Source organism: Pteropus vampyrus, unplaced genomic scaffold, assembly GCF_000151845.1.
Source record: "Pteropus vampyrus isolate Shadow unplaced genomic scaffold, Pvam_2.0 Scaffold95, whole genome shotgun sequence".
NCBI lineage: Eukaryota > Metazoa > Chordata > Mammalia > Chiroptera > Pteropodidae > Pteropus > Pteropus vampyrus.
In genome coordinates this window covers 2,708,498-2,710,032 of record NW_011888876.1, presented here as the reverse complement: position 1 = coordinate 2,710,032, position 1,535 = coordinate 2,708,498, and positions in this window count along the sequence as shown.

Below are 1,535 nucleotides of genomic sequence, written 5' to 3'. Positions count from 1 at the left end.
TTTTTTTTCCTGCAGATTCCATTCAACTGGATATTGTCAGAGATTCTGAGAACAAATGAAAATAATAACTGTTGGCATGAAACACCCAATGGACGACACATATCCTCACTGCAAGAGCAGTTCCTGTCACCTGAGCTCTGGTGGCCACAAGCACCTGCCTGGTGTGGGGTCCCCTCTGGTCCCACACACCCCTCCGGTTCATTCACCGCTGGAACCGGGAGCCCGTGCCACAGGGCCAGGCAGTGGTCTACTTCACAAGCAACAGAGTTCAATGGGAAAAGTGAATTACTGGTGTTGAGTTACTAATAAGCAAATAATCAGGTTATACCCATCACGAAAATGTCCACAGACAGAGCGATTGTGACAAGGGCAGAAAACTGGAGTCATGCTCGGAAAAACACGGTGAAGCTGAAACTCTGGAGAACAGAAACTTACTGCAAATGATCTGCTTATAAAATGCCCTGCCAACACCTAGCAATAATGATAATGATGATGACCAGGACAGTGATAAGAGCTCCTGTGTGTGTGCTGAGCACTGATCATGGGCCAGTGCCTTCAGGTGTGGTCTCATTTCATTCTCACTCCAAGTAGCAGTACCCCCATTCTACAGATAAGACACTGAGGCTCTGAAGCATGAAGGAGCTTGTTCAAGGTCACAGAGCTAGCGAGTGGCAGACCCTAAGAGGAGGCAGGTAACCAGTGTAAATGAGGAACTCTGCCTAGAAGGGAGGCCAGGACAGACAGGAAAAGCCCAAATTTTGTTGCAACTCTGTCCTTCTCAGGGGTGGGGCAGGCTTCACCAGACCAGGCTCCAAGCCAAGGGGTGCCTCGGAATGGCCTGGAGGACAGATGAGAAGGCATCTTCCCAGGAGAGGACTCAACAGCAGAGCTGAAAGGTGCGGCCCGTCCTAAGCTGCTACCTACCCAGGCACCAGCCAGCAGGTTGGTTCAGACAGGACAGGACAAGAGAAGCAGAGAGAAAGGGAGACTGAGGGCCAGAAAGCCACCCTCCTTCTCATGGGCCAGCCCGGCCCTATCACAGGCACGATCCGTGCCTCTCCCATCATTGCCTTGTGTTGTCCAGGGAGAACAGCAGAGCTCGGAGTGGTCAGTAACTTATAAGTCCACCCAGCCAGCGGGTACAGGTAGGAAGATGGGGAAGGGAAGGGAAGGCAGTGGCTTCATTTTCAAGATTGACGACCTCCCCTTCACAGAGTGCGGGGAAGAAATTTTGTAGATTACAAGTCTAGAAAGTTGATGAACATCAGAAAGTTCAGGAGAAGAAGCAGGAAGAAGGGCGGCGGGGGCGGGGGGCATCCACAGGGAGTCCGGACATGGAAGCAGGTGCAAGAGCTGGCACCCCTGGGAGCCTGACCATCCTCCCTGAGCCCTTTCCAAATCAATCTCAGTGGTGACTCCTCAGGGCCAGGACGCCGTTCAGGGTGGGTCTGGCCAGCGGCCCCATTGCAGAGAGGACTCCTACCACTGAGCAGGAAGCATATTAAGACGGACTGCTGTTATTCCCGCCCCCCCCC